We start from the raw sequence: 23,890 nt of genomic DNA, 5'->3' as shown, positions 1-23,890 counted from the left end.
TATATTATAAGTATATCACACCCCTCTATATCACACCCATCGATAGCACACCTACACCAGTCCTTAAAAGGATTTTTGTGGCCCTATTAGCTAGCGTTTGGTTTTCCTAACTGTCCCTGCTCCAAAATGCAACCTCTCCCTACACTGGCAAAACACTAAATGTAAAATGGCTGCCAGATCGGGTTCTGTTATAGGGTTGGGGGTGTGTCCATGTGCTGAAACGTTTCAATTGGCTGTCCTGTCCCACCTGATGGATGTGTCATGGGTCAAAGTTTGGTGCTATGCAAAATAATATGGTGCGTGCCAATATCGCCAAATGTTCGCATGTTTGGCAATTCGCGAACCGCAAGGCCATCTCTATTAGTCAAATATCAGAATGTCAGTTTGAGGCAAAATACTTTGACACCTAATTCTCATATCTGACTCTGACCCCTGACTCTGACATCTGACTCTGACACCTGACTCAAATACACGGTCATAGCAATGGGGGAACAGGAGGAATGGCTGCTTTGGGGCCTAAACTTAGAAAGGGCCTACCAAGGAGGAGGACTAAATGATTTTATTGAGAGGGGTTCCTCAACAGGCAAAATGACATTATAGACAGTGACACTGTAGGAAACAGATGGAGTGGCTGCTGAGCCTGGCCTGAGACAGCTATCTTGACTAGCCACAGGAGTGGAGGTTGCACAGGCGGAGAGGGTTGTGAAAACGTTGCTGGGGGAAGGGGGCATTTATAAATTTGCTCATTTCTAATTACACCACTACTCCGATATCTGACTTTGAAATCAGACTCTGACACCTGACTTTCACATTTGACTCTTACACCTGATTCTGACAGCTGACTTTAATATCTGACTTTGATATTTCACTCTGACATCTGAGTTTGACCTTGATGTCTGACTTTCTTCACAGGTCAGGGTGAAATTCAGAATAAGTTATAGATTTACTGTGTATTTGTTTTCTGAATCACACAATCAAAGAAAATCCATAGCTGACTATAGCTGAGTCTCTAGCTTAGTGGTATGTACAGTTACAATAATAGGCATTTTACTTCTACTGTATAAAATTCTAATGAAAAAAATGTTGTTTTATTTACAGCACTTGCAAAATTAAGCATAGCTATAGCATCTGACTTGTAAACCATTGCACTATAAGCTTAGCTAAAGTTAGTTATGTGATTTAGCATACAAAAACACAGTGACTTAAAACTCATTTTGACTTTGACCAGTGAAGGGTCAGACATTAAATTCAAACATCACTTGAATTTATCTCCTAGATAGGGTTTAAAAACATTCTTTTTTAAGGTTACTATTGGGTCTTAAACCAAAAACCTTCTGTTTACAAGCTATAGACTCAGCTATAGCTGTGCTTAATCTTGCCAATAAGTAAAATGACCAGTTTGTCATCAGTATTTCAGAGAAGTAAAATGCCTATTATTCTAACTGCACATACCATTGAGCCATAGGCTCAGCTATAGTCAGCTATGGATTTTTGGTTGTGCTTATTTGTGTATTTAGCATACAAATATACAGCATATCTATAATTCATTCTGACTTTGATTTTTCACTCTGAAATCTGAGTTTGACTTTGATGTCTGACTTTCTTCATAGTCTGAATAATGAAACCACGCACTCCCTGATTGATATGCGAAACAGATTTAATGTGATGCTCTGTGCATAGACAAAAGATCAAAAATCAAAAGTGAAAATCAATATCAAATCAATTGCCAGGTGAAAAAAGAGGTATCAATAAATATCTCCATATGTTAACGTTTGGGGTAAACTTTGGACTGCGATGACTGGAGATGTTTCGGGAGGATTAGATCTTTTTCAATACATCACAATATGGAGGAGCAGAAGGAGATGGTGTCCCACGCACTAGTCACCTGGCAATTGATTTTATATTGATTTTTGATCTTTTGTCTATGCACGGAGCATCACATTAAATTATTTTTGCATATCAATCAGAGAGTGTGTGGTTTCATTATTCAGACTTTGGCTGTGTTCCAACCTTTATACCACAGCACCCCCTGTAATAGGAGTGCATATTCCTGTTTTGTTACTGACTTTCTTCATAGGTCAGGGTCAAAGTCAAATATCAAAGTCAGATGTCAGAGTCAGGTATCACAGTTGGATATCAAAGTCAAATGTCAGAGTCAGGCGTCAAAGTTGGATATCAAAGTCAGATGTCAGAATACGATGGAAAAATCTGATGTCAGAGTCAGGTGTCAAAGTCAGATATCAAAATCAGATGTCAGACTTATAAATAAAAGTCAGATGTCAGAGTCAGACATCAGAGGCAGATATCAAAGTCAGGGATGTGAGGTGTCAGAGTGAGATATCAAAGTAAGATGTCAGTCAGGTGTCAGAGTCAGATGACAAAGTCATGTGTCAGAGTCAGGTTTTATGGTATTTTGCCTCAAACTAACATTATTCTGATATTTGACTATGATACCTGACCATGTCTTAAAATTAACACTACTATTGAAAGCTTAAAGCGTACCTGAGTTTTCAAAAAAAAAAAAAGTATGTATAATGGTTGTGTTTCTTTGTACAATCGTAACTTTGAAGGAACAGTTATGTTTGGGCTTCCCTAAAATCTCTTTCAGCCATATTATTCCCTGTTTGATCTGCATAGCTAGATGCATTTCACTCAGAAGCAGATGGTTTCTGCCAGTACTGTATGCAGTGACCTCACTTTCCTTACTTCCCACTATATTTGTTTTCTTCTAGGGGGCTCAAAAGCTGATAAGGAGGGATAAATCACACTTACAGAAAGGCTCAGGTTCAGGAGCTTAGCTAGCTCTGACAAGCCCCCTTTTCCTGTGAGCTGTCTTCTGAATCTCCGTTGCCAGGAACAGATCTTGCCTGAAAACAGGAAGTGGACTGCAAGTTAGGTGGAAGTTAGACTTCTAGTGGCAATGACTTTACAGCTTTTTTCAGGTGGATGCAGGCATATATTTTAAATAAAGTGATTTAGAAATCTGCTAGTTACACTGTTTTTTATGTGTGAAAGTACAGTGACTCTTTAAGAAACTGTAATTTTTATATTTTTTTAAAGTTTACAGTTGCAATGGTATTCTTTCATTTTACAGTATTAGGGCTTGAGCATGTAAGGTCATGGGGAGAAGTGCATATGCGTTAAAGGGGGTTGAATGCTGTAATGTGTGCCCTGTTAAGAAGTAATATATATACCAGGATGACCTCAGATTAGATGCTGACCCATTCACTTCTATGGGGGCCTTTTCTATTCCACAGTTCCGCAAAACAAATTAAACATGTCCTATACTTGTCCGTGAAAATCTGGACATGGCCCCATTGAAGTCTATGGGTCCACAAAATAACTGAATGCTATCCGTTTTTTGCGGATCCGCAAAAAAACGGATAGCATTCAGTATTTTTGCGGACAGCATACGGCCGTCTGAATGAGCCCTTATTGACAGGGGAAGGCCAAAATTTTGGCTTCAGTAACCAGTATAGGGACACTGAACCATGAAGACACTGTATTGACAATAAAGGCTGGAGCTATGTTACATAGGGCATGGGTTTTCTCACTAGATCACAACATTGGATGCTGGCAGAGTAAGGCTGACTGTTTCCATGCAGCTGGTAAGCTGAGGCCTGCAGCTAGAGTTCAGCTGGGTCAAGGACAGCAAAGGGATGAACCTGCAGTGTGAAAGCAGAAGGAGAGGTTTTGATAGACTGGCTGAGAGTGTTAATTGATTCTTCAATTGGCTACCAGTCCAGTGCCACCCTGTGGTGCAACAATTGTAACAGTTAAAGGGGTCCTGATGCATTAACAATAACGATATTACCTGCTCAATACTAAGGAAATCCTGAAAACATGACATGCTTGGGGAGGGGGGGGGTCATGAGGACGGGAGTTGAGACACTGCTCTAAATTATAATAACCAATTATAATTAAACTTGCTTTTTTATACATTGTATGAAATGTGGGACCAGCTGGCTGATTTCACCATTTATATAATCACTGAACTCATATGTCTAAATAAGGTATGTAGTAACATAGATATTACTGAAAGAGAAATATACCCTTAAAACATAACTTTCAATATATATTTTAAAATATTCCCACATAAAGAATAAAAAATAAATAAATCAAGGATCAGATAATACAATTAGAGATCAATCACATTAAGAGGGATACAGTGTAATATATATTAAGAGAAAGCAAAAGATGGGGAGACGTGATGGCTGATAGTGGATTTGTGATGGTACCACTTTGAATGAATATGAACTGCTGCTACATTTCTTCTACCTAATGAAGACTGGTGATATTTGCCCATTCTGGGTTTGTTTTTTTTATACTTCTTTTTTTTTCTTTCTGCCGTGGTTTATATCAAAGAAAATTACACTGCAGAATCAGATAGGAGGGAGGGGAAAAAAAGCACAAAACAAGAGAAATAAAAAGGAAAAAAGGGTGAGAGGAGAGAGAAAGGAAAAAAAAATGGGTCCTAAGAAAATAGGCGGTCAGGGGACTACACTGAAATGGGGCAGAAACCTCCAGAGTCAGCAAAAATTTACCAGTTTTTGAAATCCCCTAATGTAACCACAAGAGCAGGAGCTGGTCAAAAAGTGATGTATGATCCTAATGTTAAAAACAATACTGGATCCAGAGTGGAAGATGTGGTGGATGATTACACTCATGATGAGGGGGCGGAGAGAGAGGACATACAGTCAGGTCCATAAATATTGGGACATCGACCCAATTCTAACATTTTTGGCTCTATATACCACCACAATGGATTTGAAATGAAATGAAACAAGATGTGCTTTACCTGCAGACTGTCAGCTTTAATTTGAGGATATTTACATCCAAATCAGGTGAACGGTGTAGGAATTACAACAGTTTGCATATGTGCCTCCCACTTGTTAAGGGACCAAAAGTAATGGGACAGAATAATAATCATAAATCAAACTTTGACTTTTTAAAACTTGGTTGCAAATCCTTTGAAGTCAATTACAGCCTGAAGTCTGGAACGCATAGACATCTTCAGACGCTGGGTTTCATCCCTGGTAATGCTCTGCCAGGCCTCTACTGCAACTGTCTTCAGTTCCTGCTTGTTCTTGGGGCATTTTCCCTTCAGTTTTGTCTTCAGCAAGTGAAATGCATGCTCAATCAGATTCAGGTCAGGTGATTGACTTGGCCATTGCATAACATTCCACTTCTTTTCCTTAAAAAACTCTTTGGTTGCTTTTGCAGCATGCTTTGGGTCATTGCCCATCTGCACTGTGAAGCGCCATCCAAGGAGTTCTGAAGCATTTGGCTAAATATAAGCAGATAATATTGCCCGAAACACTTCAGAATTCATCCTGCTGCTTTTGTCAGCAGTCACATCATCAATAAATACAAGAGAAGCAGTTCCATTGGCAGCCATACATGCCCACGCCATGACACTACCACCACCATGCTTCACTGATGAGGTGGTATGCTTAGGATCATGAGCAGTTCCTTTCCTTCTCGATACTCTTCTCTTCCCATCACTCTGGTACAAGTTAATCTTGGTCTCCTCTGTCCATAGGATGTTGTTCCAGAACTGTGAAGTCTTTTTTAGATGTCGTTTGGCAAACTCTAATCTGGCCTTCCTGTTTTTGAAGCTCACCAATGGTTTACATCTTGTCGTGAACTCTCTGTATTCACTCTGGTGAAGTCTTCTCTTGATTGTTGACTTTGACACACATACATCTACCTCCTGGAGAGTGTTCTTGATCTGGCCAACTGTTGTGAAGGGTGTTTTCTTCACCAGGGAAAGAATTATTCGGTCATCCACCACAGATGTTTTCCGTGGTGTTCCGGGTCTTTTGGTGTTGCTGAGCTCACTGGTGCGTTCCTTCCTTTTAAGAATGTTCCAAACAGTTGTTTTTGCCAGACCTAATGTTTTTGATATCTCTCTGATGGGTTTGTTTTGTTTTTTCAGCCTAATGATGGCTTGCTTCACTGATAGTGACAGCTCTTTGGATCTCATCTTGAGAGTTGACAGCAACAGATTCCAAATGCAAATAGCACACTTGAAATGAACTCTGGACCTTTTATCTGCTCATTGTAATTGGGATAATGAGGGAATAACACACACCTGGCCATGGAACAGCTGAGAAGCCAATTGTCCCATTACTTTTGGTCCCTTAACAAGTGAGAGGTACATATGCAAACTGTTGTAATTCCTACACCGTTCACCTGATTTGGATGTAAATACCCTCAAATTAAAGCTGGCAGTCTGCAGTTAAAGCATATCTTGTTTGTTTAATTTCAAATCCATTGTGGTGGTGTATAGAGCCAATAATATTAGAATTGTGTTGATGTCCCAATATTTATGGACCTGACTGTAAACAGCTTTTCTAATGCTGAATCCTCCCCAGTAAAATAAATCTTGGTGGCGGTTAAAAAAAAATTGAGAATTAATACAAGATATTTCAAAGCAGCTTGGGGCAATCCAGACTGATGTGATCCTCATAAGGGATGATGTATCAAAGATACGGGACAGAGTTATAACTAGAACTAGAAAAATCTGTGGGGGTCCTGGAAAATGAAGCTAAAATACTTAAAACTGAAATGGATGTTAAAACTGAGAATGGATGTTAACAAAAGGTTGTGGATTTGGAGGATAGGTCGAGGTGATGTAATGTAAGAATCCTAGGCCTACCTGAAGGTACAGAAGAAAAAAGTCCTGCCGAAATGATACAGACTTTAATTCTGGAAAAATCTGGAAAGGAACATTTTTTGCCATTGTTTTTGGTGGAAATAACACATCAGGTTCCATAGGGGTAAACCAATCCTTGGAAGACAGCTATGGGTACTTCTGGTGAAGATCCTTGTCTCACGAGACAGGGATATGATTTTGAGAAGGGCCAGGGAGTGCCCTCCTATGTTGATTAATGGGAGTAAATTGTCCCTTTTTCCTGATTTTTCTAAAGAGATTCAAGAAAAGAGACGCAGGTTCATGGCGGTTAAGAAACGGTTGCAAGAAAGGGACATTAAGTACTCATTTGTTTATCTGGCTAAATTTCAGATAATTTACAACGGGGAAACTTATTTTTGGACACCTCTGACCGTGTGACAGATTGTCTTGATCAGAATAATATTTAAGCAGTTGTTTTCTATATGTCTTCTTGTGGTAGTGGTGGGGTTGGAGGAGAGGGGGAGGGGTGGTCTTAGTTGAGAGATCTGGTGCAGTAGTGTGGCGGTTCAAGAGGTTTGGGGGGGGATAAGATGGATTGTGATGTCTCTCCTAGGAGGAGGGGATGGGGGGTGGAGATGGGGATTTGTTGTTTTTGGGAATCTATTGGCTGATTTGATGTCGCTTAAAATTTTACCTGGAACGTTAGGGGCCTGGGTGATAAGTTAAAAAGACAGGCGTTTTTTTATTTGGTCAAGAGACACTTACCAGCGATTGTTTGCCTAGTGGAGACCCACTTCGCTGAGGAGACGGCTATGCGGTTCGGTAGAGGATGGGCCCTGCAGAATTATCACTCCACTTTTTCTAGTTATTCTAGAGGAGTAACAGTTTTAATACACAAGGGAATTGATTTTGTCTGCGAGGCATTCTCTATTGATAAGCAGGGGAGATTTGTTTTTCTTTATGGAAAGCTTGTTGGAAGATTATGTATTTTGGCCTTTATTTATATTCCTCCACCTTTCTTTTTCTCTCTATGTACTTATGTACTTAATTGCAGGGCCGGACTGGCCTACCGGGATACCGGGAAAATTCCCATTAGGCCGGTAGCCCTGACTGCAAGGGGTTAATAACTACTGTGAAGGGGGGAATAACTACTGTGAAGAGGGGACTGCTGAAAGGGGTTAATAATTACTGTGAAGAGGGGACTGCTGAAAGGGGTTAATAATTACTGTGAAGAGGGGACTGCTGAAAGGGGTTAATAACTACTGTGAATAGGCCTGCCCCTATAATATACATGCCAGCCATTGGGTCCTGCTTGACATCCAGGTGCCTTACCTTCTTTAGGCAAGTGAAGTGCCCAGAACTCTTGGAGGCGGCGAGGAAAGGAGTGAAATATCGAAAGTAGAAGCTAGGTTTGGTGAGTACATTTCTTACTGATTTCTTGTTTTATTTAGCTGATACTGTAATATAGATTCATGTTTTCACTCTGTTCATAATAGTCATAATCTGTATAATGTAGTATCTTGCATGGTGTAGTATTGAACTACTGTGCGCCCCTTTTATAAACAAGTAAATAATGACGCAATGCTGTGGGGCTGGTATGCAACTTTTTCCAGGGCTGGTTTTTATCCCCAGTCCGGCCCTGCTTAATTGTTTGCTAACATTTGGCAATGGCCTGAATGTCCCTCTCTAGTTAATTGGGATTTTAATTGTGTTATTAATCCAGAGATAGATAGGATTTTAATGGGGAACGATACCCATATTTCTGTTCAAGGGTCCCTCTTGGCAAGATTTTGCCAGGAATCAGGTTTTGTTGATGTATGGGGGTGTTTAGGGAAGGGGAAAAGAGCATTCTCTTGTGTAAGCAAATCTGGAAATTCCATGTCTAGGATAGATCTGGCTCTGATAAATAAAAACCATCTTAGATGTATAAAGCGGATGAAATATGAGGCCAGGGCTCTATTGGATCATGTACTGTACTCGCTGGAGATATCCATGACAGATGATAAATATAGGGTAAGACCCCCTTTTAGATTAAATCCCCATTGGATTTCCATAATGGATAATCATAAAATGATGGAACAGGAGAATGTCCGTTTTTGGGATACTAATTATAACTCGGTAAAAATTCAATTAGTATGGGATGCATTCAAGGCCTTTATGAGGGGGTTATTTATTAGCAACATTTCTAACTTAAGAAAGGGGTAGGGTATGAAAGAGAGGGAATTAAAAAAAAGCAGCAGCAGGCGCCTTGAAGAAATTTTCTAGGAATTAAACAGAGGAAAATCATGCAGAATGCAAGCCAGGAGTATTACGACTTCTTTTGGATAAGGTCCAGCAGAGGCTTTTTTTTTAAGGGAAAAAAATATTTTGTTGAATCGGGCCATCCAGGGAAATTACGAATCAGGATCCAAAAAAAGAGATAGTAAGCATTCATTCATACGGAGGAAGAATTATTGAAGATCAAGATAGCATAAAAATATTTTTTGTCGAGCACTTTGCAGATTTATATAAATCAGATACTAATATTCCAGATGAAGTGATGGATTCATATTTGGAGTCCATCTCTCTTCCAGAATTTCTGGATTTAGATTTCTCCCTACAGGAGCTAGAGACTGCAATAAAGGCCTGTTCGGGAAATTCCTCCCCTGGTTCAGCTGGATTGCCATATGAATTTTATCGTAAATATAGGGAGGTTATTCTCCCATGTTTATTGAGGGTATTTACTAAATCATTGGAGGATGGTAACCTTCCGGAATCAATGACAGAAGGTTTGATAACACTAATTTTAAAGAAGGGCAATGATCCTCTAGATATGGGGTCCTATAGGCCGATATCTTTGTTGAATACAGATATGAAGCTTCTCTCAAGGGTTTTGGCTACAAGGCTTGCCACGGTTATTACATCGATTATACATGCTGATCAGAATGGCTTTATTCCGAATAAAGGTACCCATTATAATCTGTATCGCTTGTTTGCGAATATACAATCCTCCGGGGGGTTTCCCGCTCCATCCTGTCTCTTGATGCCTCTAAGGCTTTTGATAGGGTGGAGTGGAGATTTCTCAGGAAGGTTTTAGAAAAAATAGGATTTGGCAATGGGTTCATAAGTATGATTAAGCTTTTGTATAAGTCTCCTAAGACTAGTTTGAATATTAATGGGAGCTTGACAAATAGCTTTATACTGAATAGGGGTACCCGTCAAGGGTGCCCACTTTCTCCTCTACTATTTGATATTTATATTGAGCCTCTTGCAGCTAGGATAAGGCAATATTCTAGGATTGAAGGGTTTGGGATATCAGGAATAGAGGATCGCATCTCGTTATATGCAGATTATGTGTTATTTTATATACATAATACTAATATTACACTCCCAATAATTATTGAAATAGTAAATTTTTTTGGTGATGTTTCGGGTCTTGATATTAATTAGGCAAAAAACACGCTTATGCCTGTAGACAGCTCCCCAGTGAGGGGTCTTTGAGTACATTAAAGACTTCGGATTCTTTTGAATATCTTGGTATGATGATATCGCCTAAGGTCAAAGATTATCTGCACCTTAACTTGGTTCCATTGTTAAGTAAATTGAGGTAAAAAAATTGCAACATAGCTTATACTTCCTTTATCCAGAGCCGATAGAATATCCCTAGTTAAAATGGTGATTTTACCCCAGCTCCTCTATATTCTTAGTGCAGTGTCCCACTCGTGTACGTGGGTACTGCAAAGTTGTTATATTATATGTTATATCATGCTGTATTGCATCCTTATGTAAAATCCCTGTTAACAGGCTGATAGGTGTAATTCACACATTCCACCACTAGATGGGGATAGCACTATAGTATATATAGTTCAGGTCAGGCCTAGTTAGAGTGGAGAAAGTTGGAGGAGTAGTGGAGTGAGGAGCAGGGGGAGAGAGGGTTCCCTCTCCTCTCAGCCCTCTCTTGGGCTCCACAGCCGAGAGGAGCCAAGACCCATCTCAGTTATCAAGCTAAGAATAAGCAGAGCCAGAAGCGTGGATGCCCAGCGAAATTTGAAAAATTGTGGGATCCATGGCAGTCGTTTCGACGTCTGAATAGAAATGTTTAACAATGTGCCTTTGTATTTTGTAGGTTAGGGTGGGGTGGGATGGGGGGGGGTTGGGGAGGTTGGATTGAAACTGGATTAATACACAGTTTGGTGTCCTTTTTGTTATTAGTCCTATGGACAATATGTCTATATGTCATCCTTGCATGTATTGTGAAAAAACGTGTATTTACACTGTAAAATGTTTAATAAAAATGATCTGATTTAAAAAAAAAAAAAAAAAAAAGAATAAGCAGAGGTGAGACCTACTTCTACAGTACATCCTTCCGGGGTGACCAGTGAAAGAATATTAATATTTAGGGAACAAAGTCACAAAGGAGGACATTAGCCATTTTCCTAGGCTTTCAGTACAGAGAGTTCACCTGTTTGTTACACTGAAGTAGAACAGTAGGGTCAGAAGCCACCGTTTACTGAGGTTGGGATCAGGCAAGGAGCTGCATATGGGAAAAGCACATATCTCTCTACACAGCCTGAAGTTCAAGCCGCCCATTCAGCCTGTTACCTGGATTTACAGCATACCACCCTCAACCTGCATGTTTATTGTCTGATGTCAATTGCTGTTAAAAACCCTGCGTACAGTAAAGTTCCAGGTTGGAGTTCACTACTGTCTTCTTCCTCATTTCCACACCAACTCATCACTTTGCGCCACCAAGGTGCTGGCATCACGATTTTATTCACTTCAGGTGCCCAGCCACACAAGCATGCTGAAATCCAGTCACCATCAAGGGCACCTCAATCACCACCTGTCCGGGGTTCCCTGTAGATGAGTGTGCCCCGGAGAATTTGGTGCTGTTCTCCCCATCACTGCAGCCCGGCCCAGGGAGTAAAGAACGAGCTGCCACTATTCCTCGGTCCACCGTCACCTCACAAGTTCTACCCCTGTGGCCTGTGTGTTGCATTAGGAATTCCCCAATATGGATTGAGAATACATTTACCAATGGAGAGAATTATTAATGACCTACTCTGGGGCAGGAAGCATATAAGACTCAAAGTGAAACATCTCTATAAGCCGATAGAGCAGGGACGGCTGAATCTTCCATATTTTAAGGGCTATTTTTTATCTGCTCAGTTATGGCTCTACTGCGAATGTAAGAAAAGTCCACTATGTAGTACCTTGGTTAGTAGATCTCCATATGACAGCATGTTTACTTTATTGGAATCTGGGCAATTATCTAATATAAAACAGGATTACAGAGAGGTTTGGAAATTGTTTCCTAAGTCCTGGTATACTATTAAAGGATGGTTGGGAATAAAGGGATCTTTATGTTGTACCCCTCTTTGGGATAATTATTATTTTCAGGTGTTAGATGAACTGGTAGGGGATCAGTATTGGCAACAAAATAATATTGTATATGTTGCACAGGTGGTGAGGAATGGAGAAGTAATTTTGTTTTTGGAGTTAGCAAAGAGAGAGTATATAACTAATCTATCTTGGTTTAGATATCTTCAGTTGTGGTCGGCACTTTCTAGTGTTAAAAAAAAGTTCTACTAGAGGTAGACACTTCTACACCTTTAAATGAATTAATGGGGATTTAGGTCACAAGGTTAAGATTGCTCAACTTTATACATTTTAGTTAAAGCACTATTCAATAATATACGCTTCCCTGGACAAAGAGCTTGGGGAGCTGATTGTCCAATGATACAAGTACAGTTGCAAGAAAAAGTATGTGAACCCTTTGGAATGATATGGATTTCTGCACAAATTGGTCATACAATGTGATCTGATCTTCATCTAAGTCACAACAATAGACAATCACAGTCTGCTTAAACTAATAACACACAAATAAATAAATGCTACCATGTTTTTATTGAACACACCATGTAAACATTCACAGTGCAGGTGGAAAAAGTATGTTAATTCTTGGATTTAATAACTGGTTGAACCTCCTTTGGCAGAAATAACTTCAACCAAACATTTCCTGTAGTTGCAGATCAGACGTGCACAACAGTCAGGAGTAATTCTTGACCATTCCTCTTTACAGAACTGTTTCAGTTCAGCAATATTCTTGGGATGTCTGGTGTGAATCGCTTTCTTGAGGTCATGCCACAGCATCTCAATCAGGTTGAGGTCAGGACTCTGACTGGGCCACTTCAGAAGGCACATTTTCTTCTGTTTTAATCCATTCTGTTGTTGATTTACTTCTATGCTTTGGGTCGTTGTCCTGTTGCAACACCCATGTTCTGTTGAGCTTCAGCTGGTGGACAGATGGCCTTAAGTTCTCCTGCAAAATGTCTTGATAAACTTGGGAATACATTTTTCCTTCGATTATAGTGATCCGTTCAGGCCCTGACTCAGAAAAGCAGCCCCAAACCATGAAGCCCCCACCACCATACTTCACAGTTGGGATGAGTTTTTGATGTTTGTGTTCTGTGCCTTTTTTTTTCCACACATAGTGTTGTGTGTTTCTTCCAATCAACTCAACTTTGGTTTCATCTGTCCACAGAATATTTTGCCAATACTGCTGTGGAACATCCAGGTGCTCTTGTGCAAACTGTAAACGTGCAGCAATGTTTTTTTTGGACAGCAGTGCCTTCCTCTGTGGTATCCTCCCATGAAATCCATTCTTATTTAGTGTTTTACGCATCGTAGATTCGCTAACAGGGATGTTGGCATATGCCAGAGACTTTTGTAAGTCTTTAGCTGACACTCTAGGATTCTTCTTCACCTCATTGAGCAATCTGCGCTGTGCTCTTGCAGTCATCTTTACAGGACGGCCACTCCTAGGGAGAGTAGCAGCAGTGCTGAACTTTCTCCATTTATATACAATTTGTCTTACCGTGGACTGATGAACAGCAAGGCTTTTGGAGATACTTTTAAAACCCTTTCCAGCTTTATGCAAGTCAACAATTCTTAATCATAGGTCTTCTGAGAGCTCTTTTGTGCGAGGCATCATTCACATCAGGCAATGCTTCTTGTGAAAAGCAAACCCAGAACTGGTGTGTGTTTTTTATAGGGCAGGGCAGCTGTAACCAACACCTCCAATCTCATCTCATTGATTGGACTCCAGTTGGCTGACACCTCACTTCAATTAGCTCTTGGAGATGTCATTAGTCTAGGGGTTCACATACTTTTTCCACCTGCACTGTGAATGTTTACATGGTGTGTTCCATAAAAACATGGTAACATTTAATTATTTGTGTGTTATTAGTTTAAGCAGACTGTGATTGTCTATTGTTGTGACTTAGATGAAGATCAGATCACATTTTATGACCAATTTGTGCAAAATCCATATCATTCCAAAGGGTTCACATATTTTTTCTTGCAACTGTAGATGACTGGGAAAATATATTGTCTAATTTAAGTTTGGTCTCACAATTTCAATCACGTTTTGGTTCAATTTAATATTTTACATAGAGTTTATGTCACGCCAGTATGGCTCAATAAATGTGGGTTAAGAAATACTTCTAATTGTCCATGGTGTGCCTCACCTAGGGCTGATTATTTGCATATGTTCTGGTTTTGTACAGAACTAAAAGAATACTGGGGTGCAGTGGATAACTTTATTACCCAAAAACTGAAAGTAGCGATTCCTTTTAGGGTGGAATGTTGGTTTTTGGGTGACCTCTCCAAAAGAAATTGCCATAAATATAAAAAGATTCTTTTGATAAAAATAATGTTTTTGGCAAGACTCTTGGTTACATGGCTCTGGTTTTCACAAAATACTCCAAATCTGGTTATATGGCTAAATTTGGTCAGATTTAAAGATGTGAGAAGGTGCTATATAAACAAAAAAATATAGAGGAAAAATGGACTAGGATATGGGGCGTGTGGAAATTCTAATATTCATGGCCTTAACTCCTCCTCTTTAGGGAGATGCATCGCAAGGGGAGGGAGGGTAGCGAGGGTACTATGGGGTTGGTTTTAAAAGGAACAAACATAATAATGATTTTGATATGGATTTGTATGGAAAATAATTGTTTGATTCTCAATAAAAAAATAAAAAAAAGAGAACGCAAAGGATTTTCTGCCACTATTGTGGTCACTCACAGTTTAGATCTAACTTTTGGAAGCAATCACTCCATCACATCACTTTCTAGATATTCTCATGTTCTGGATATTTTTTATTTATTTTTTTCATTTATATAATTAACAATAATAAATCAGTTCTTCATTTTTTATATTTTTGTAATGCAATCATTTGGGGCAGAACAGGACAGATTGTAATAACAATTTGGCTGAATAGAATGTTGAAATGCTTCAAACAAGAGAATAGTTACTGTATATGTTCAAAGGTAAAAAGGCTTCTACATACACGACTTTTTAAATATTTTGGTTGGCCAAATAACATGCTCTGTATTGACTCGGATAAAATTGCAGCATGATTATTTTGTTTATCCCAGGCTGGCCTTGTGGTTATGAAGCTGACAAAGTTGTCACTGACTTTAACTACAACTGGTCCTGTCTTTATTTGGATGCCTATCTATAGAGAGAGAGAGAGAGAGAGAGAGAGACAGAGAGAGTGAGAGAGTTTCTGAAAGATGGATTGGTGTATAAAATGTTCTGCGCCACCTCTATATGATAACATCCACTCCGGCATGGCTGTAATAAGATGTGCAGCAAGGCTATTTTTACACAGTGAAAATCTCAGTGCCATCATAATTTCGTTATTCTGGAACAAGACCAAGTTAACTTTGCTCTGACTTTGTGGTTGAAAGGTCTTGACTTTCACACATAAAAGAAAATGAATTGCTGGCAGTTTTTTTTTAGTACTTCTAATGATCTAGAATCTGTTTAATGCATGAGATCAATGTACACTGTGTACTGATTTTACTTTGCTATTGGAAACATAAAAACAATAAAACCAACCCCTTCATGACCAGGTTTAGGCCTTCATGACCAGGTACTTTTTTGTGATTTAGTGCACATGGTGGTTTAACAGTCCGAAATTTATTATTGGTTGGACTGTCAAAATCATTTTTGCAACCTAGCGCTTTTTATTAATGTTTTTAGATTTTTTTTTCTTTTTTAGATTTATTTTAAGAAAACTGTGCAAAGAAAAACTGACCAAAATAAATGATTAAAATGGGTTCCTTATTTTGTGATGATCATTATAGTTTTGCGTAAATGGGGCAACTATAACAATGGTTTGGGCTTGTGTGGGCATTTTTTCCTTTTTTTCTTTCACTAAATTATTTTTTATATATTTTTTGCACAAAATATGTCCCCTAAGAGGTCATTAAAGGTGTTGTCTCACTTCAGCAACTGGCATGTATCATGAAGATAAAGTTAATATGAGGCACTTACTAATGTATTGTGATTGTCCATATTGCTTCCTTTGCTGGCTGGATACATTTTGCCATCACATTATACACGGCTTGTTTCCATGGTTATAACCACCCTACAATCCATCAATAGTGGTCGTGCTTGCACACTATAGGAAAAAGCACTGGCCTCTCTGGTGGACGGGGCCGTGGGAGCTCACATAGGTCACCACTTTTTCCTATAGTGTGCAAGCACGGCCATTGCTACTGGATTGCAGGGTGGTGGTAACCATTGAAACAAGCAGTGTAAAGTGTCATAGAAAAATTAATCCAGCCAGAAAAGGAGGCAATATGGCTAGTAACAATACATTAGTAAGTGCCTTGTATTAACTTCCTGTAACGGTCACGTCCACACACACACAGGGGAAAGGGTAGTGACCACTGCGCTCCACCCTTACCCCTGGCCCTGCCTACTTGCCTCACGAGTCCTGATGACAGGGGACAACTGGACGGCAGTACCTAACTTAGGATATGTGCAGGGAAGACAGACAAGACAAAATACGGAACATGAACGGACCGGGTCAGAACCAAGAGAGCTACGCAGTACAACGGATTAAGCAAAGAATGGTCAGGAGAAGCCGGGGTCAAATACCAGGAGAGTAGCGAAGTACAAGAGGAGTCCTAAGAGAGTAGTCAGGTGGGAGCCGAGGTCACAATACCAGGATGGATGCGCAGTACAGGAGGAGCAGGCAGAGGATCGTCAGGGAACAGGATCAGGTAAGCATTCAGTAGTCCAACAAATAGCCAGGAACCTAGAAATTAACAGGCAACCTGTGGCCAGCAGGCTGCCTGTATTTATAGTGGGGAGTTAGGGTCATGTGACGTGGCCAGCGTCACATGACCGACAGGCCAACCAGTCGAGCACCGAGTGATCAGCTCGGCACTCAAGGCAGACTAGGAGCAGGGAGCCACCCAGTCAGCAAAGCCGCCCTGGGAATGAGGTCAAGCACAAATCCTCATTCCCAAAGCTAAGCAACAGGTCTGCGGGCGATGGGGGACCGAGTGCACCTTCGGAACCCCGTGACACTGCCTCTACATGATAAATGTCATTTGCTGAAGTGAGATAACCCCTTTAAAAGACCTCTGGTGGACACTAACACAGTTTCTTCCTGCTCCTCAGTCTCCACTGACGAGAACTGCCCTGCTTCTGCTTGACTGCAGGGAGCAGGAGCTTTAATCCTGCACCATACATGTACAGCGCTTGGTTGTAAGGGAGTTAAAGCCCAGATAGTTGTGTACTGCCAATTCGCATATAGCAGTGGTCTGCAACCTCTGGCTATTGTAAAACATCTTGTGTGTCTTCACAGCAAGGGTTTACCAGAAGGCACCCAGCAGACCAAGGCTCTTACACAATAATGGGCCCACACAATCTAACTGAAGACAATGCAATTTTCCCTAGATATTTGAGCCACTAGGGTCTATTTATTATGGTGATTCACCTATAACATTGTTGACCTTATTGATGATATCTGTGTGTAAGTATATAGGCCCAATCATTTTTTCTGGTGAACCCAAGGAATCCCAGCCTGATGCCACAGACAGCCGTGAGAATTGTAGTTTCCCAACAGCTGGCACAGTTTTTCCCTATTTGCATACAGAAAGACACCTGTCCGTCAAGCTGAGGCTGGGCAGAGAGAAGCTGGAGTTGGGCCACCAAGTTGACACTTCTTTGTATTCTTGGCTCGGAGTGGTTAGGCCAGAATGAATCTTCTGAAAGGTTCCCTTTCATTAATACAGTATATAGGATAATAGTTACATAGCTAGTAGATAGAGATGTCCCGAACTATTCGCCGGCGAACATAGCTTGTTCGCGTTCGCTGCGGCGGGCGAACATATGCGCTGTTCGGTCCGCCCCCTATACATCATCATTGAGCAAACTTTGACCCTGTACCTCAGTCAGCAGACACATTCCAGCCAATCAGCATCATACCCTCCCTCCCAGACCCTCCCACCTCCTGGACAGCATCCATCTTAGATTCATTCGGAAGCTGCAGTGTCACAAATTTGACTAAGTTGTAATCGCAATGCGATTAATACAGGTTATATTAATCGCATAGCGAATTCAACTTAGAGCTGAGTTCCTAATGGTTGTATTGCTAGAATATAACGAAGATTGAGAATATAGTGCTATATTCGTTATATTCGTCAATTCTAGCAATACAACCATTAGGAACTTAGCTCTAAGTTGAATTCGCAATGCGATTAATGCAGGTTATATTAATCGCATTGCGAATTCAACTTACCACACTCTGCGTCAACTACGTAATTTTCCATTGGAGTTTTGCCATGGATCCCCCTCCGGCATGCCACAGTCCAGGTGTTAGTCCCCTTGAAACAACTTTTCCATTACTATTGTGGCCAGAAAGAGTCCCTGTGGGTTTTTCTAAAATTCGCCTGTCTATTGAAGTCTACGGCGGTTCACCCGGTTCGCCCGTTCGCGAACATTTGCGTAAATTAGCGTTCGCGAATGGAAAATTTTATGTTCGCAACATCTCTACTAGTAGATAGTTATATATAGCGAATGGTTGTAGTGAACAAATGGGAGCAAATGGGAGCATGTATGGAGATTATTACGCTTACACAAAAATCCAAAGTGAATACCAATATCTCTCTTATTCTTTTATTATTTGTTTTAAATATTTTCTATATTTTTAATTACTAGCATAGTTGGACACAGCTTTCTAAAATTGGCGAGAGAGATATTTCATTACAGATGGTGAGATCTCCAGACAATGATAGGTCACAGACAATGGACCCCTGGATGATCCATTTAAACTTTTATATATCTGTCAGAAAATATCTCATGTATGTTCACACCTTCACCTATGCCTTATTATATTGTAGTTAAACTTTAGATGTAAAGATTTTTCACTTAATAGCTAAAGTTTGTTTTACAGTCAGAACTTTTAAAGGGGCATGAACCCATTCATTTCCATAATAAAGGCAATCAGGAGAATTTTTTGCATTTGCATTGACCCATAAACATTTCACTAATAGTAAAGTAAATCCTATGCTCATAGTTTACCACGTATAACCAAGAATAGTAAAGCATTAATAAGTTCTGACAGCTGTGTATTTTTCTCTAATTTTCACATCTAGAAAGAACTTTTACAATCCATCAAATTGTAACCACTTTACCAAAGGGTTTACCCTCATTCATTACTATTCTTCATTAAGCCCTTTAGACCCTGTCTTTGGCAGGGCCTTATAGGCTTCCATAGTAGGCAGAGGCAATTGCAAGACCTTCATGTGCCATAGCAACCATCAGTAACCAATAAACACATTGCGGGGGAGCTGATGGGGGACAGAGGGAGCACCCTTATTTTGTCTTGTCATCTAGATGCCATGTTCCAAACTGACCACAGCATCTAGAGATTTAATGAAGAACAAGTTATTCAGCACAACTCTATAAGGCTTTATGCACAGTAGATCTGAGTAGATCTCGCACTTAATATGCTGCTTTATCATATCACAATTCCATACCAAACAGCCTTGGAAAAGACTAAGGAAATACAAGGTCAGCGTTGTGCATATTGGGCCATGGAAATTTTTTGCACACTAAGCTGCACCTCTAATATCACCCAATTCCTGTCTACACTCCCCCAATCCGATCCAATTTCCTTCATGCCCCTACACAGTAGAATTCCCCTAGTACCCCCACACAGTAGTAATGCTCCCTTAGTACCCACACACACAGTAGTTATGTTCCCTTAGTGCCTCCAGTAAGTTCCCCCACACAGTAGTTATGCCCCCTTAGTGCCCACACAGTAGTTATGTCCTTTAAGTGCCTTCATTACAATAGAATGCCCCCACACAGTAGTTTTGCTCCCTTAGTGTCCTTTTACGGTAAGAAATGTATTACACTGGCAGATGAGCCTTAAGATTGTTGGGAAGGAAGTGTTCCTTCCAGACAATCGCCTGCTCGTCAGTGAAGCAGACTGCTGCAATTGCATGCAGCGATCTAGTCCACAGTATGGAGATGAGCAATTGCTAATGGCTCTCGTCCCCATACAGAATGATTGTTCGCTGGTACCAGAGCGTAATTAGACAGCACAATCTGATGCCGGCAAATGATGATTTTGGTGTCTGCATAAAAGATGTGATTGCCTGATGAATGAGCGTTTGCTCGTTCATTGGGTAATCAGCATCACTTTTACACAATCATGATCTAGCCGCCCCCACACAGTAGTTATGCCTGCTTAGTGCCCCATTACAATACTGTTTCTCCCTTAGTGCTCCCCTCACAACTGTGATGCCCCCTTAGTGTCCCCTTACAATAGTGATGCCCCCTTAGTGCTCTCCCACAATAGTGAATCCCCTGTAATTTTAATAAAATAATAAAATATAATAAATATTATAATAATATAAATATATATATAATATTATAAATAATAAAATATAATAAAAAATGTATAAAATAAAAAAGTAATACTTACCTGGCCTCTTCCCCTAGCTTGTGCGCTCTCCTGCTCAGCAGACATGCTGACGTTACTGCATCGCACCTGGTGTAGCAGGATACTGACAGCTCCCTGCTTCACCATTGCATTCGTCGGTTGAAATAAGGACATACCGCAGCCCTTCCAAGACGATGTGACAGACGCCAAAATCCTGGACTATCTTGCCGGATCCAGGATGATTGGGAGGTATGAAATTCAAAGTAAATGCCCTCTTTTTAGACAGGATTGGAATATGACTGAAGTCGTACATTGGGTTTCATCAGAAAAAAGTAGGGAAACTTTTATTAAACTAAGTCTTGGAGAAAGGTTTCTCTGCCCAGTCCTGATTGGTATCCAATCCTGTACTGGGAACAAAAGGTATGTTGCACCATCAGTAGAGTTGAGCGGACACCTGGATGTTCGAGTTCGACGGGTTCAGCCGAACTTCACAAAAAAGTTCGAGTTCGGGACCCTATTGAAGTCAATGGAGACCCGAACTTTTGAGCACTAAAATGGCTCTAAAAATGTCATGGAAAGGGCTAGAGGGCTGCAAATGGCAGCAAAATGTGGTTAAGAGCATGGCAAGTGCTCTGCAAACAAATGGGGATAGGGTAATTACTTTAAATAACATAAAATATGTTAAAATAAAAAATTATAATCTTGATCTAGGAGAACGATGTCCATGTGGAGTAGGAGGTTGAGGAGGCAGTGGATGTGGTGGTGTAGGTGGAAGCGGCGGTGGAGGAGAAGGAAGTAGCGTTCACAGTTTTTTGGTTTTAATTATTATATATTTTTTTTATTAGGGTACACCCCATAACATTGGGAAATATAACCTGTGATAACCCCCGCCAGTTTTGCTAAACAAATGTTCAGACAATACACTGGCAGCAGGGCAGGCCAGCACCTCTAAGGTGTAAAGGGCAAGCTCAGGCCATGTGCCCAATTTAGAGACCCAGAAGTTGAAGGGGGCAGACCCATCAGTCAGTACGTGTACGCATGTGCACACATACTGCCCCACCATGTTGCACGTCCCCGTGATGTTCACGATCCAATTGGATATCCTCTCTATTAACTTTCGATGTTCTTTTCTGCGCCTACCATGTTGATCACGGTTAGCGGTGAATCAGGGTTCCACGCCGGAGAGGGAGCGTGAGAAAGGGATACCACATCCAAGGGAGGTCAATGGATGAAATTAAATGTGATCGAGCAGAAATGTGGGAGAAGTTATTAAAACGGAAGAATCGATGGAAAGGAGGGGGCGCGCGGCAATTACCCACTCCCGACTCAGGGAGGTAGTGACGATAAATAACAATACAGGACTCTTAAGATGCCCTGTTATTGGAATTATTAATAAAAAATTATAGGGAATGTCACTGGGGTATTTTGGATTTGGAAACGTTAGACAGGAGAGGCCCTGCTGCCGCTTTGTTGACTCTAGATAACTTCTGCCTGATCGCACATCCACGATCCATTTGGATATCAACTTTCGATGTTCTTTTCTGACACTACTATGTTGATCATGGTTATCGGCGAATCAGGGTTCCACGCCGGAGAGGAAGCGTGAGAAAGAGATACCACATCCAAGGGAGGTCAATGGATGAAATTAAATATTGATCGAGCGGAAAAGTAGGACAAATTATTGAAGCCGAAGCTTACAAGTAAAGGAGGTGGCGCGCGTCAATTAAAGAAGAATTTTTTAAAATTAAATTCCCTATCACCTATGCAGAGCAGGGGTTTATATACGGCAAAATTGGCAAAATGTCACCTGACAATGTAACAGACGATTTTTTGAAATTTGTGTCCCTGTCCCCTATGCAGAGCAGGGGTTTAATCACAGCAAAAATGCTCAAATGTCACCCAAGAATGTAGCAGACAAATTTGTGAAATGTTTTTACCTGTCTACTAGGTATAGCAGGGGTGTATCGCAGCCAAAAATTGGTAAATTTCACCCGATAATGTAACAGAAAAATTTGTGAAATGTTTTTACCTGTCTACTAGGTATAGCAGAGGGATAACACAGCCCAAAATTGGTGAATTTCACCAGAGAATGTAACAGAAAAATTAGTGAATTTTGTTTACCTGTCTACTAGGTATAGCAGGGGTATATCACAGCCAAAAATTGGTTTATTTCACTCAAATATGTAACAAACAAATTAGTGAAATTACATAAAATAAAATACGTACAAATTAAAAAAAATAATCTTGATTTATGAGGTGGAGGTCCATATGGAGTAGGAGTTTGAGGAGGTGGTGGTGGAAGCGGCGGTGGAGGAGGACGAGGTAGCCAACACTGGTTTTTGTGTTTTAATTTAAAAAAATATATTTAATTAGGGTACACTCCAAAAGAGTGGGAAATATCCAAAATACAACAATGAGCAATTGCGATGTAGTATAATAATGGCTGGGTAAGGCCGGTATATATGTCTATTCTGCACAAGGTATCGACAAGTCCTGTGGGATCCATGACTAGTTCATTTTAATGAACGTGAGCTTGTCCACATTGGCTGTGGACAGGCGGCTGCACTTGTCTGTGATAACGCCCTTTGCCGTGCTAAACACACATTCAGACAATACACTGGCTGCAGGGCAGGCCAGCACATCCAAGGCGTAAAGGGCAAGCTCAGGCCATGTGCCCAATTTGTAGACCCAGAAGTTGAAGGGGGCAGACCTGTTATTCAGTATGTGTAGGCATGTGCACACATACTGCTCCACCATTTGCTGAAATGCTGCATCCTGCTAAGACGTTCCATATCAGCTGGTGGTGCTGGTTGTTGTGGCAAGCTGACAAAGCTTTTCCACATTTCGGCCATGCTAACCCTGCCTTCTGAGGTGCTGGTGGTGCCCTAGCTGCGTTGGCGACTTCTTCCTCCACCTCTGCCTTCTCCTTGTGCTTCCACTGTGCCCCCACTGTCAGGTGGGAATGCCACCAGCAGCACATCTACCAGCGTACACTTGTACTCGCGCATCTTACGATCACGCTCCGGTGACGGAATTAAGGACGGTACGTTGTCCTTGTAACGGGGATCCAGCACCATGGCCACCCAGTAATCAGCACAAGTTAGAATGTGGGCAACTCGGCGGTCGTTGCGGAGACACTGCAGCATGTAATTGCTCATGTGTGCCAGGCTGCCCAGAGGCAGCGACAAGCTGTCCTCTGTGGGAGGTGTATCGTCTGTGTCCTCCTTATTCCCCCTAGCCATGCACCAGTGATAGCCATGAGCTGGTTTGGGTGCCACCCTGCTGTGAACACGGTTCTTCCTCCTCCATCTCCTTCTCCTCATCCTCCACCTCCTCATCCTCCAGAACTGTGCCCTGGCTGTACAATTGTGTACCTGGCATTTGTGGGTGCAGGAACCCACCCTCGGAGCCACTTGTGAATGACTGGCTGGAAACCCTATGAAATGATCCCTCTTCCTCCTCCTCCTCCTGTGCCACATCCTCTTTCATCATTGCCAGAAGCGTTTTTTCAAGGAGGC

Source organism: Bufo bufo, chromosome 5 (genome assembly GCF_905171765.1).
Source record: "Bufo bufo chromosome 5, aBufBuf1.1, whole genome shotgun sequence".
Lineage (NCBI taxonomy): Eukaryota > Metazoa > Chordata > Amphibia > Anura > Bufonidae > Bufo > Bufo bufo.
The sequence above is the reverse complement of the archived record's forward strand: the minus strand, read 5'-3'. Positions refer to the sequence as shown.